This window comes from Juglans regia, chromosome 10, assembly GCF_001411555.2.
Source record: "Juglans regia cultivar Chandler chromosome 10, Walnut 2.0, whole genome shotgun sequence".
In the NCBI taxonomy this organism is placed as follows: Eukaryota; Viridiplantae; Streptophyta; class Magnoliopsida; order Fagales; family Juglandaceae; genus Juglans; species Juglans regia.
This window is the reverse complement of record NC_049910.1, coordinates 18,274,493-18,289,629: the sequence shown is the minus strand read 5'-3', so window position 1 is coordinate 18,289,629 and position 15,137 is coordinate 18,274,493.

Sequence of the window (15,137 nt, the reverse complement as noted above, 5' to 3'; positions counted from 1 at the left end):
TGGCTGATTGCCACTGTACATGGCTAGATCCGCCGTGTTACGCTCCTTGCCACCATTCCAAGACCACCACGAGCCCTTCGAAGACCACACCTAGCTATCCAAAGGTCCAAACAGCCACTGTACGTAGGTTAGCCTCCATATACGACCCTTCCGACATCATCGACCATGTCGATCAGTGAGCAATGCACGGGTTACCCCGTCGATGGTATAACCCTCTATTCTCTCATTTTTTATGTTAGATGCTGATTAGTTGATTAGGTTGTGGACTGTGCTGTTAGTATTGTGGAGTTCGTTGTATTGTGATGTGCTGCTGTGTAGTGAAGTGTTGGGCATTCTGTGTAGTGAAGTGTGGAGCATAGTTGGGAATTGTGCTGTGCAGTGTTGTAGATTATGCTGTGTAGTGTTGTGGACTGTGCTATAATGGTGGCGTGGCATCTTGTGGATTGGGAATAGAGTGTGTACTCTCGTGTCGTAGTGTGGAATAAGGAGAGTATATGTAAAATATACCCTCCTAGCGTATTGTGGAATGGGAAGAGTACACGTGGAGTGTACTCCATGTGGTAGAGTGATGCACCAGATGGCGTGTATGTCATAGTTGTGATGTGTCGTAATGTGTGTGAAGGGAGTACACGTGAAGTGCACTCTATGTGATGGGGCAATGAACCACATGGCGGGTATGCCATAATGGTGATGTGACATAGTGTGTATGAAGGGAGTGCACGCGGAGTATACTCCATGTAGTGGTGCAATGCACCATGTGGAGCGTACACCGTAATGGTGATGGGTCACAGCGTGTGAGAAGGGAGTATACATGGAGTGTACTTCATGAGGTGCAACGACACACCTTGTGGCATGTCGTAGAGATCAGGACGATTATGTGATTGATGGGTCATAAAGCATGGTGAGTAGTGTCGGGAACTGTGGAACAGTTTTTCGAGGCAGTTAAGACGTGGCCTGTAGTCTGAGGTGACGGGTGTCATCGTGAAGTTGACTCATGGCCAGGATTATGGGTGTAGTAGCAGAACAAGTATCAGAGTAGTGCAGCAAAAGCATGACTGGGCAACGTCACGAAATGACGTGGTTACTGACAATCATGCTTGTGATGGGTGAGAAGTAAGTGTAAGAATGGCATAACAGGAACGTGACAAAATATTACGATATGACAGGAGTACGTGAGGGACCGTACTCATGATGAGTTAGGAGTTGGCATAGGAATGGCATAGCAGGATGTCAGGTGACGTGACACGGTCACGGTGTAGCTTGGGAATAGTCTCGAGCTATATGACGTGAAGTATGGAGTAGTTGTGAACGGAGTCTTGTCGTGTTAAGTGTTGGGATGAACTGTCAAAAGGGACGGGTAGCATGAAGAGTCATGCTAGCCGAGTTAAGAGAAGGTTGGTATTGGAGTATGGTGCTTGTTTATACAAGCAGGTGATCAATGTGTTCTATGTTGATCTTAAGTGATAAACGGGTAAGGTACATGCGTAAACTAGTGAGACACATGTACCGGACGGATTCACCATATGTAATGGGTAATTTGTCTCGAGCATAGTTGCACAGTACTTAAGCCTCAAAGTTGGCTTAGAGCCGTGTGGCTTCTATGGATGAGAATGAGGATTTAGTGTGGGCTAAGGTGCATGAAGGTAGTGACGGGTGTATTATCTAGGATTGGGATGCGTGATTCCATCGGTCGGAATCATGCGTCGAATGTAATTAGTAAGAAGAGTAAGACGAATGTCTTAGTGTCTTAATCCTAAGGTGAATCACGAGTTCACTTTAGAGATAAGCACTTGAGACAAGAACGTCGAATTGAGAAGAGGAAGTGACCGTAAGCGGTCCCCGAAGGTGTTAGCATAGTAAAGGGCACGTAAGAGCACGGGACAGAATGAGAGTCTTCCAAGTGATGTGTAGCTCTATTTCTAGTTTAAGTTGCTTGTGCATTAGATAGAGAATGACGTTAAGATTATGTGTATGCATGTAGGTTGCCATCTGACACGCACATGAATGGACTGCATGATATGCAAGTAGCATGGAGTCCAAGTAAGTATTAAGTTCATAATCTTCTAGAGTTTTATAAAATACAAGAAAAAGAAAACGAAACGCTTTTCCTTTACGATGCATTACTAAACGACATGAAAGACATTTTATGAAAGAAAATGTAAGTGTTCAAAGGTATACGTATGTACGGCCCCTCCTTGGCAGCCCCTGTTTACGCACCCAAAGTATTAGTTGTACGTATGTGAATGGATGACTATAAACTATATCTATTGTACGTATTTTCTCAGAAAATCCATGAACTAATGAAAATGCATGAAAGACGATTTTTGGGTTTACGCCTAAACGATGTTTTCTCATGAAACAATGTCAATCATAGTAACTCCATGAGATAAGAATACGCAATTAACCCCATGATTACTCAATCATGGTGACCCCATGAGACAAGAATATATTTCGAGTTCATGTTTATGTCATGTTATGTTCAAGTTCACGTTCATGTTATGTCATGTTCACGTTCACATTATGTTCCAAGCTCACATTGATGTTATGTTATGCTCAGGTTCATATTATGTTCAAGGTCACATTCATGTTATGTCATGTTCATGTTCACGTTATGTTCCAAGTTCACATTTATGTTCCAAGTTCACATTTATGTTATGTCATGCTCAGATTCATGTTATGTTCAAGTTTATGTTCAAATTATGTATGTTCACGTTCATGCTATGTTTCAAGTCCATGTTATGTTTCAAGTTCACGTTCATGCTATGTTGTTAGTCCATGTTATGTTTTAAGTTCACGTACATGCCATGTTATGTCAAGCTAAGTTTCAGTTTCAGTTCAAATTATGTCATTTATGCCATGTTGTATGTCAAGTTATGTTATGCTTACTTATGACTTTGATTATGCATTCATGCTTTTAATGCCATGCATGCATCATTAACCTGTGTGGAAGTTTCTTGTTAACTTGTTGAGATTTGTAATCAAATCTCATTGTGGTAGTCCCAACTACCATTCCCTCCAAATGGTAGGCAATGTGTCAAGATCAAAGAGGGAGCAGACACTATCAAACTGGAGGAGGTTGACTAGACGTCGTAGACGCAACACGGTGCTTGCAGCCTCCATCGTTAGGTCTTTGGATAGTATTCCGGTATCGTTAGTCGAGTTACTCGAGTTACTCAACGAACTAGCCCAATAGTGTACTTTCGCATTGTAATTTTGGAGCCAAGTCTCTGTTGTTTTGAGATTATAGTCTTCTGAGACCCGTGCTGTAATCGTGGATGTTTTAAGTATGCATGGTTTATGTTTTAATTATTTGGGATATTATCAGTTTGGTGCATAGTATTGCTAAAAAAAAATTATCCGCTGCGATTATTGCATAATGCTAGATGCATGTTGGGAACATTGCATCTTATATGTCATGAATGGGGGCAGGTAACCTTGTGTTGCATGTCTCAACGCTTCGGATGTCCGTCCGATCCCAAGCGGAATCTAGGGGCGTCACAAAGTGATAGTGACATTTGGATATTATTATTTTTAAAAAGTATTATTGTTACTTTTTTTGGTACTATGAGATTATTTTCCAATTAATCCCTTTACCATTTCCACTATGACTTTCATTTTCCACATGTGCTCGATGCACAACATCATGACCGTCACCCGAATGTACGGGATACAACTGACCAGCTTGCATCCCAGGCACTATAGCTCCCTGCCAGAGAACTACCGAGCGTCGGGGGCGCCACAGTAACTATCTAGGCCTTTGTCTCCATAGATGGGTCTTATTATATAACCTATGCAACTTATGTAACCTTAGCCTGTACTACTTGCATAAACTCATAATCATGCCCCACGTAAATCATGTTACAAAGCATACACTTACACAAATAAATGTGTACCCTATATGCTCTAGTGGCCCATGCCTATTTGCTTTAACATCAATCTATGAGTAACACCAAACTCAAGAGCTAGCAAAATACCATGAACCCTTAGCATGCCAATCCTCAACCATCATGTATAGGTCGTACCCTGTGTCTTCCTTGAGAGAGAGAGAGAGAGAAAGAAAGTTGTAACAGCTCACCAGAAATTCAACCGATGAATTTCTTTAGAATTTAGGAACGTTGTGTAAATCCTGTAAAGTTTTCATGAATCGATCAATCATGTAGGTTTTAGTCTATCAACATAGTTAGTCTTACTACTCACTATGATGTCAGAAATGTAATGTTACTTGTTTAAGGTACTTAGGAGTGTGAGAATGAGAGACGGTCTATGCCATTAGACTCAGATGAATATTTAGGATTTTATAGCACAATAAAACAATTTTCATTTTTCAGACAACTGTTCAAAATGAGTTTTGAATTGTTCAAGGCACTTAGGAGTTGAATTTTACGAAATGAAATATGCTCATAGTTTCATATGAATATTTAGAATCTTATAGTAAAAAGTTATTTTCACCATTTTTTTTAGTGAATAGTGACTCCAGTGTAAACGCCATATGGCACTCAGTCAAGTGTTTTCAAGATCACAGTGTGGAATGTCCAAGTTAGGTTAGAAAAGTTTTATTTGGACATTTGGCAAGATGTTAGCCACACTTGGTGAATAGTATTGGACACTTAGCACCAACAGGAACCATGAGATGGAAATGTGAAAGAAATCAAGCTTTGTAATCATGCCACCTAGGCCAAACCCTATTCCATCCAACCATTCATTTTGTGTCAAACCAAAGAGAGTTTCAACCTTAGTGAAATTCTAAACACTTGGAATCCAATTGAAACCTCAAAATCATGGTGGGAACATAAACCCCAAATGGTTTCCCCAAAGCTCAAAAGTTTGCCTCCAAACCCTAAGGCCTCATTTGTTTTTCCAAAACTTCTCAACTTATCTCATTTCATCTCATCTAATCATTACAATATTCCCAAATTCTCACACAAAATAAAATAAACAATTCAAATTTTTCAAACCTCAAAATAAAAATAATATTAAAAAAATATATTCTTTAAATATTTTATTCAATTTTCAACTTTCATCTCAACTCATCTCATCTGCGAAAACAAACGAGGCATAAATGTAACCGGTTGTAGCATAGTATTTAATTACTTGATTAAATCACTTCCACATGTTATTAACCACTCAAATTCATGTAATTACGTCCTTATTTATTCTTTTATACTTTTGTAATTTTATTGAGCAAAACAAATTGGATTTGGGCTTGTTTGAAACCCCAACCCCAACCCCAACCAAACCCTATTGAGACCCCAAATGAATGCCCATTCGGTTAAGGCTGATTAAGGACCATGAAATTGCACCACCAAAGTAAGGCTTATGGAGGAAGTGTCTCCCCTGCCATGGGTGTTCTATCACCTCCCAAGTCAGCCCCAAATGGTGTTCTACCACCACCCTTTACATGAAAGCTTCCTTGGCTAAAAACCATGTGTTGTAGCACATAGTATTAACCATGGTTTTGGTTGACACCATATCACCCAAAGTGTCATCCACACATCTCCTATCACCCCTCCTGATGCATAAGTTTTGTCCTTGTCCATTTCACTAGCCTTTAATCACTTTTGAAGCCTTTTCTTGGAGAGGAAACCAGAGGAACTCTCAGATAGTTTTTATAGGCCTTCTTTGCTCGACCTTTTTGAAGCTATTGGAAGTGTTTTTTTAAAAATTACACTTCACATAAGTTGTTACTCTTCGCGTCTAGTTTCCATTGGTATGTTTGTGTAAAATCTCATGGTGGTTGGATGTGTGAAAGTTTTTTTAAGCATGAAGAGGTAATTCTAGGCAGTAATCTAGATAATGTGTGATATTTTGATGTTTTTGACTAAGTTATTGGCAAGCTCTTGGCTTGATATTTTTATGGTTTATAGTTAACATACTAATATACAAGTTTGATGAAGATTAGTTGCATTTTCAAAGTTTTTTATAATAGTTTTGCAAAGATCTAAAAACTTGAAAATTGGGAGTAGGAAAACAGATTCTATTTTGGATAAACTTAGGTCTTTTGTTGTGAAAGCATGCTCCAATGGCTTTGATATTCACATATGATTCTCTTAGGACTTTTATCTACATGTTAGAATTTTATTTTGAGGATTTATAGTGTTGATATTAAAGATATGAATTATTATGCATGCAAAGGTTCGGATAGGTTTTATGTTTGAGGTTTTCAGATGGATCTATGTTTTTATGCAATTTTTACCATATGATCTTAGGTTTGATGCTTAGATCTATTTAAGGACTTGAATATGAACCACATGATGTTATTTATTGAAGATTTACTTCATGGAAGTTTTGGATCTAATGGTTTGATCACAACCAAATCTCTTGCTCGGTTTTGGAGAAAAGGGTTAAAACCGATTGTGTTGAGTTTTATTTTGTGGCTTTTGTTGTTTTGGCTTAATGATTCAAAGCATGATAGTTCTTAAGAATGTTTTATGAATGTATTGAGAGTATATTGGAATTCAAAGCATGATAGTTCTTAAATTTTGGAATTCTTGAAATTGTTTTGAAAAGAGATAGACCATGAACAACATTCTTGGTCAAAATACTTGAAGTTTTATTATGAAGAAAGCTGTGATTTTTATTTGTTGATTGTTCTAGCATGTTACTTAAGCATAGGATGTGATTTTTGTATGTTCCATATTTTGGTTTTAGCATGAAAGATAGGGTTTGAGAGAATTGGAACAAAATCAATGAGTTTTGGCCTATACATGTTTTCGGCCTATGCTTGTTTGACCTAGTTGTGTTATGTTTTAATTTTTTCTATTTAGATATTTGGACTTATGTTAAAAGTTTTGGTGAGTTTTGGAGTTAGGATGTGAAATCCTTAAAAATAAGAATAATTCACAATAGAATAAGTAAAGGTGTGCTTTCTCACTAGCAGTGCAAGTGCAGAAAAATCGAATAATTCACAATGGAATAACTAAAGGTGTAGTCAAAGACAAAATATTTCGTACCAGAGTTTAAACTGGTAAAATGGTTCATGAGGAACATCTAAAGGGACAAATACTATTATTTAGAGTCAAAACTAAAAGCAACTCTTGATGGATAGAAGAGTTATGCCAACCATAAGAGAGAAAATCTTGAGTTTAGATTAATTACTGATCAATTATCGAGGTACCACCTAGGATTCCTTGAAGAAATAGAGAAAGTGAATTCAGTTGTGTATGGATTAAGATTTTCCCAATTGAAAGACAAGGATATCTTAAGTGTATTGCATATATTTTTCTAAGGAAGAGTTTTGAGAGATTAGCTGCTGAAGTTTTAGATTCAAAGAGTATATCGGTATGACTCAATCTAGCTCACAGAAGGATTCCAGTACAAATTGTTGATTAGAAAGGGAGAGAGTTAAGGAATGGCAAAATCTCAATAGTAGAAATATCTATGGTAAATAACTATTTGAGCAGCAAGGAAAGTAGCAATTTCGCTTAGGCAAGGATTCAATGTCATAGAGGGTTAGCCTAGAACTTCGATTTAGGCAATAACCTTTGTAAGTGTTATATTCTTCTCTTATATGGTGGTAGTTATTTTATGAACCCATGTGATGGATATAGATAGGAATGGTATAGGTTATGAGAGGAAGGCCTTGCTTCTTGAGTGTTATCCACCTCTTCCCCCAACCATGTGGACGGATTGAGATAACTTCAAGGAAAAGATGTCTCGAGATGGAACTGGGTCCAACCGAGTAACTGAGGAGCGTTCTGCAGCCATCGATCTTAAGCCCAAGACATCAGGATCTTCGATGTCGTCTACCCATCAAGGACAACTACTCATTGAGGGCCACGTACTTGACAACAATGATGAGGATGTCAAGCAGCACCTTGGCCCTGAGCATTTTAGCAACGTGGCTTATAATCTCAAGGATGACGTGTTCTACTATCTACCTCAACATACCATGTCTATGGATATCGACTCAGCCCCGTCTGCATCGACTGGTGATGATATGTGTAGTGATGGACAATAGGCTTGGTGAGCAACATTTTCTCCTTTGTTTTGTAATATTGGTTTTTGTACATGCGTAGATTTTAGGTACGAAATCTTTTTTTAGGAGGGGAGGATATAACAGCCCAAAAAAAATTTAACGGCTGAATTTTTTTAGGCTTTAGAAATGTCATGAAAACCCCAGAAAGTTTTCATGAATCAATCAATCACATAAGTTTTGGTATGTCATAAATGCAATTTTATTAGTTTGAGGTAGTTACTACTCAATATGATGCCAGAAATTTGATTTTATTTGTTTGAGGTAGTTAAGAGTGTGATAATGAGAAACAGTAAGCACCATTAGACTCAGATAAATATTTAGGATTTTATGACGCAATAAAATGATTTTTATTTTTCGGACAACAGTTGTTCAAAAACGTGTTTTGAATTGTTTGAGGCACTTAGGAGTTGAATTTCAGGAAATGAAATACTCTTATAGTTTCATTTGAATATTTAGCATCTTATGGTGCAAAGTTATTTTCACCATTTTTCAGAGTGAATAGCGACTCCAGTGTAAGCGTCATATGATACTCAGTCCGGTGTTTTAAAGATCACAGTGTGTAATGTCTAAATTAGGTTAGAGAAGTTTTATTTTGACACTTGGCAAAATCATAACCACTCTTGTGAATAGTATTGGACACTTGGCACATAGAGGAATCCTGAGATAGAAATGTGAAGGAAATCAAGATTTGTGATCATGCCACTTAGGCCAAACCCTATTCCGTCCAACCATTTATTTTGTGTCAAACCAAAGACGTTTTCAACCCTAGTGAAACCCTAAACACTTTGGAATCCAATTGAAACTCAAAATCTTGGTGAAAACTAAAACCCCAAATGGCTTCCCGAAACCCTAATTGTAACTGGTTGTAGCTTAGTATTTAACCACCTCTACATGTTATTTATCACTCAAATTCATGTCATTACATCCTTATTTATTCTTTTATTCCTTGGTAATTTTATTGTGCCAAGAGAAATTAGATTTAGGCTTATTAGAAACTCAAACCCCAACCAAACCCCATTGAGACCCCCAAATAAAGGCCCCTTCAATTAAAGCCCATTAAGGCCCACGAATCTGCACCACCAAGGCAAGGTTTGTTGTGATATTCCATATGATAAGAACAAGGGTAAGTGGGGTATAGGATCCCACATTGCTTGGAAATGAGAAGTTCTTGCTCTTTATAAGGTTCTAATGGGGCTCCAATTGTATTATTGACTAGTCCTTTCGGAGTATAGGCCATGTGGTTTGGGTCTTCTATTGGAGCGTTACAAATGGTGTGGCGCTGTAATAGCCCACTAGAAATTCATTGGTGGAATTTCTATTGACTTTAGGAATCTCGTGAAAACCCATAAGTTTTTACGAATCGACCAATCGCTTAGGTTTTAGTCTGTCATCATGATCAATGTTATCACTCACTGTGGTGCTAGATTTATGACTTTAATTATTTGAGATAGTTAGAAGTGTCAGAATGAGTTATGGTCTGCGCCATTAGACTCAGTGCATTATTTAGGATTTTATGGCGCAATAGTCTATTTTCATAATTTCGGACGAAATGTCTATTGGAAATTGTGAAATTATTTTTTAGGGGCACTTCGGGGTTGAATTTCGGTGAACGATTTTCACTATAGGTTAATATGAATATTTAGAATTTTTTAGTACTAAGTTTATTATTTTTTTTTAGAGTAAATAGGAACCTCGATAAGCGCACCCATTGCAGTGTTTTCAAAATCATAGTGTGAAATGTCCAAATTAGGTTGGAGGAGTTTTATTTGGACACTTGGAAAGATCTTAGCCACACATAGTAAATGGTATTAGACACTTGGCACAAAGAAGAACCCTTAGATAGATTTGTGAAGGAATCAAGGTGTGAGATCATGCCACCTAAGCAAAGCTGTGTTTCATCTGTTCAACCAAATTGTGCCAGACCAAAGTGGGTTTCAACTCTAGCAAAACCCTAAATGGTTGGAATCCAATTGAAACCCCAAAAGCTTGGTTGAAACCAAAACCCTAAATGGTTTTCCCAAACCCTAAAGTTGGCCTCCAAACCCTTTTTAATCTGATTTCTAGCATTGTGTTTAATCACTTGATTAAATCACTTCCACATGCTATTAATTAATCAAATCCTTGTTATGACATCATTATTCAACCTTTTAAACCTTGGGATTTTGATTGGGCCAAGAAAAAATGATTTTTGGGCTTGATAGCATCTCAAACCCTAACCAAACCCCCTTTAAACCCCAAATTGAAGCCCACTTGGTGGGGCCCACCAAGGCCCACGAAATTGGCCACCTTAGCAAAGCTTCTTGGAGAAGTTTCCTCCCCAACATGGCAGACCATCCACTGCCATTGGCTGTACCCAATAGTGCCTTGATGTGAAGAAGAAATCCACTCCATCAACCTCCATCTTTCACAGCTACTGCAGGCAGTCTCTGCCCCTCACTATTCTCCACTTTATGTCACATAGCCACCTCCAATCAAGGATCATTCCAGCCCACAACTTCCCCCTCCAGGAGTCTATAGTCGTGCAAGGCACTTTTCATTCCATTTTATCACTTCCTTTCCCCCGTTCTTAGAGAGAAACCCAAAAGAGCTCTCTCGGGCAGATTTCTAGGACATTTTGCGTGGCCATTTAAGACCCATTGTAAGTATGTTTGCCCGATGATTCCTCACATAAGTTGTTCTTCCTTGAGTCTAGTTTCTGTGGATATCTTATTAGTCTCATTCCACGCTCATTTGATCGGTAAAAAGTATTTTTAACCATGGAAAGGTCATTCTGGGCGTGAAACGGGAGAGTATGTTATGTTTTGGAAGTTTTGACCAAGCTAATGGACATATCTTGGTCCGAAAATTTTATGGAGTGTTGTTAGCATGTGTTTATGAATGTTCATTGAGGTTTTGTTGCTTGAATAAAGCTTTTGATGATAGATTTTCTTAGAGTTAGAAACTTGAAAACTGGAAGTGGAAAAACAGTTTCTGTTTTGTGAAAGTTTGAATATTTCGTGGTTTAATCTTATTCTAAAGGCTTTGATATTTTTATATGATGATGCTAAGCCTCTTATATACATGTTAGGATGTTATTTCGAAGATATTTAGTATTAGTTTTAAAGATATGATTTTCTATGCAAGAGGATTTTGGTTAGGCCTAAACTTTGATGTTTTTGAGTTAGATCCATGTTTTATTAAATTTTAGCCATGTGATTTTAAGTTTGATGGTTGGATCTTCTTTAGGACATATTTTTAAACCATGTGATGTGTTAGTTTGAAGATCACATGTCTTTAAGCCATGGATCAAGAGATTGATCATAGTTAGTTGGGAAAAACAGTTTCTGTTTTGGACTAAGTTTAAAATCAAAAACTCCAAGTGTTGTTTTGTGATTTTTGGTGAGTTTTGTTTGATGATTTAAAGCATTTTTTATCTTAGGATGTTGTTATGAATATGTTAGAAGTAAGATTTGATTTTTTGGAATTTTTGGAGATTTTTTTATTAAGGTGAAAACTTGTGATTTAAGGTTTACTTTTTGTTAAAAAGTTTGGGTCTTTTTACAAAAAGTTTGGTGTTGATAATTATCTTTTTCTTAATAGATATTTTTAAGGGTGTTTTTAAACTTAGGATAGGAAGATCTTTGTTACAAGATTTTGGTTTATTCATGAGTTTTGAAACTTGAAAGAATTGCAACCAAAATCAAGACAAATGGCCTATGTAGGTTTCGGCCATAGTGAGTTTTTCATAGTTATGATTGGTCTTAAATTTTTCTGAGTTGATATTTGAGTTTGGGACAAAATTTACATGAGGAATGTAAATTTTGGTAATTTTTGGAATTAGGATATCAAATCCTTAAGTTAGGGGTAAAATGGTCATTTGCCCACATGTAGAGGGTAAAATGGTAATTTTACTCTAAGTTGTCTCTTTTCACATTTCTAATTGTTAGTAATTAATTTCTAACTTTTAGAATAACTTTTTACAGTTCCTCGTGTTTCGCGCTTTATTCTAGTAGAACGCGACGATCGAGGTAAATTAGCTTTTAACTTACTATCAGTTTAATGTGTATGAGTGATAAGTAATGGAACTAAATTATATGTATGCATGTTATCATATGTGCCATGCCAAGTCATTACATATTTATCTGTTACGTAGAATTTATTCTGTCATGAATTATTCATCTGTTACACAAGATATTCTGTCACGTATTCCTATACATTGCAAGTATATCATGTTAAGTTAAGTATGCCATCTGTTACATGTATTTCATGTCACGTAATATTCACTGTCACATATTACACCATGTTAAGAAATGTTGTCTGTTATATGGTATGCCATGTTATGAAATGTTGCATGTTACATGTATGCCATATTATGAAATGTACTCTGTTACATTTATGTCCCAACTATGTCATGTCTGTCATCTTACGTTCACTTCACGTTACGCTACGTCAGGACTTCTATCTTTTTGTATCCATGTCATCCCGTCTCGAATACAGTTTGTGTATCTCGAGAACAATCTTGTTAAGTTATTCATGTCAATCATGACCCTAAGCGCTAGGATGGGGTAATATCCTAGTGAAACTCCTTTGTTCACGCTGGAGTGTCTAAATAGGTGTGAAATTCCCTGGGTTGATGAAGTACAGTCAACAGGTTGCAAATGGGGCCTAATTAGCTGGTCACCAGAGCGCGCCAGGCACTAACGCCGATAGTGCCACACATTATGTTACGTGTGTCCACAGCAAGTGTGGCACAAACAATTCATGGGGCCACAACAACTGTGGAGCATACACTACGTGAGACACAGCAATTGTGACACGTAGGATACATGGGGCCACAACAACTATGGAGTACGTATTAACGCACTCACAGCTGGTATAGACACATGTGTTGTGATGCGGTAATCGGCAGGGACACACGGCTCAAGGGGACCTGTGTAGCACCCATATGGTCACTTATAATTAAGTCTATTGAGAAAGATTCCAAGTTCATGTATTTCACGTTCAAGTCATGTTTCACGTTATGTTATGTTCAAGTTTATGTTCATGTCAAGTTTCACGTTTATGTCACGTCAAGCTAAGTTTCAGTTCCAATTCAAGTTATGTCAGCTCATGCCATGTTATGTCAAGTCACGTCATGCTTATTATTCCATGTCATGTTATGTCAAGTCATGTTATGCTTATTATTTCATGCCATGTTATGTCAAGTTATGTTATGTTTACTATTGACTTTGATTGTGCATTCATGCATTTATTGTCATGCATGCATCATTAACCTGTGTGAAATTTTTTGTTAACTTGCTGAGATTTGTAATCAAATCTCATTGTGGTAGTCCCAACTACCATTCCCCCGAATGGTAGATTTTGTTACAGGATCTGAAGGAAAACCAGAAAACGACCCACTGGAAACGGTCGACTAAGCAACGGTGTGACTTAGATGTAGTTGCCATAGGTTACTAATTGTATTTTGTGTAGTTCAATCTCCAGCACTCTTTTGTTCACAACCATTTTGGACTAGTGTTGTGATCTCAGTTGTTTAGTATGTATTTATGTATGAAGTATGTTGTAAGTATTTAGGATATCATAAGTTTGGTGCATAGTATTGCTTTTAAAAAAAAAATTATCCGCTGCGAATATTGCATAATGCTAGATGCATGTTAGGAACATTGCATCTTATATGTCATGAACGGGGACAGGTAACCTTGTGTTGCATGTCCTGACGCTTCAGATGTCCGTCCAATCCCAAGTGGAATCTGCTAGCGTCACAGGCGCTCCCAGCCCCCACTTGAGATTGGACAGTGACTGAGATGCTGGGACATGTAACACAAGGCTACACACCCCTCGTACATAACAGATAATATGCTATGCAGCTAAGTACACTAGCAGTATGCAATAACGTAGCAGCGGAAAAATAGTAAAAGTCAGATAAACTAAGTAACACGATAAGCAATTGCAAAGCACATGCACCGTACTAATATCATATCCCAAATCATTAAGTATAGTTTAAAACTCCCAAAACACGGGACCTTCTCAAAACATAGTTCCAAAAAAGTTGAGGTCAAAAACCATAAGCACTGTTTTCTCTCTTCTTTTTTTTTCCACAAAATGACTTAAGCTCTCGTACTTCTTCAAGATGATTTGGGCTTCACACGTTTTTCCAAAACCTTATCTTTGTCTCGGTTGTTATGTCGTTTGAACTCCGCAATGAATTCAAGTATACCAGTGATCTCCCGGCACAATCCTCTCCGGAGGAGGAGGTATCGTTCTCTTCCTCTTGGTCATGGTCGTCGTTTACCATACCTGTCACAACTTCTACCATTTCTATTGGGGAATGGTAGTGAAAACTATCACAATGAGATTTCCAGAAATCTCAACAAGTAATCACACAACATATCACAGTTAACACAAGTATACAAAAGGTATATCATCAAATGTGTGCATGGACATGTACTTGACTTATGCCTTTGACCAGAACTTGACTTGTGCACTTGACCATTTTCAAAAGATTTGTAACAGAGACTTTAGTTTTCCAAAAAAACTTCTTAACTTTTTCTTAATCACGTGATCTTAATCAGAACTTGCCTTATCAGAACATATCACAAGGTTTGCATCGAGTGATCCTTAGCACATAAGCTCATATTCTTATTCAGAGGATGGACACAACACAGTTCCCCTTAGCACCGAGTGTTCCTGCTAGTTACCGCACCATCAACGGTCCGTACACTGTGATGAATACGTCATAAACAGATATTCATATTAACTCAACCTTACTTCGTCGGGTTACATGCCTTATGCACCACTAGCGTTAGGTGCTTCCTCACTCCAATATCCTTTGAAAATAATTCATTCAAGGCTCTTCAACAATACTTTGTCGACACAAAGTGCACAGAGGAGTTCCACCAGGACATTCCTTTAAAAAACTTTTAAACTTTTTTCTTTGAAAACACTTTTTGAAAACATTTTCTTTAAAAACATTTTTCCCCAAACGCATGTGACATGAGACTTATAACATGCGTACTTACACTTGACATATGACATGCAAAATGTCGTGCATGAAATAACCAAGCATAACATGTTCATTTCATAGCATGATAACATAAACCATATGAGATATCAAAACACATACATGGAACCATGAGAACTTGCTTAGGCCGAAACTCATAGGTACAAAAACATGAAAATCCAT